Here is a 200-nt window from a genome sequence, read left to right on the forward strand (position 1 = left end):
GAAATATATCCCTCCCTTAAAAGCAATTAAATCTGTTGCTTTACTTAGAATTTAATTAGATAATCCCCTTAAAAATAGTTTCTTAACCCATTAGCATTCAGATTCTTCAGTCAAATGAAATGCTTATTTATTTACATTGCTTGGAATTAATCATGCATTATCTTGTTTATTCTTAGAATGGCATTGTAGGATATGTCTAA

General features: G+C 28.0%; 1 protein-coding gene across 1 annotated transcript in view; it reads left to right on the forward strand.

The window, feature by feature from the left end:
- The window catches only part of LOC106873155 (exostosin-like 3), a gene marked incomplete at its 5' end in the record, with an annotated part of 21918 nt that overhangs the window by 14128 nt on the left and 7590 nt on the right, over window positions 1-200 (forward strand). The gene's annotated exons all lie outside the window — the stretch shown is intronic.

The sequence above is a fragment of the Octopus bimaculoides genome, chromosome 23 (genome assembly GCF_001194135.2).
Source record: "Octopus bimaculoides isolate UCB-OBI-ISO-001 chromosome 23, ASM119413v2, whole genome shotgun sequence".
Classification (NCBI taxonomy): domain Eukaryota; kingdom Metazoa; phylum Mollusca; class Cephalopoda; order Octopoda; family Octopodidae; genus Octopus; species Octopus bimaculoides.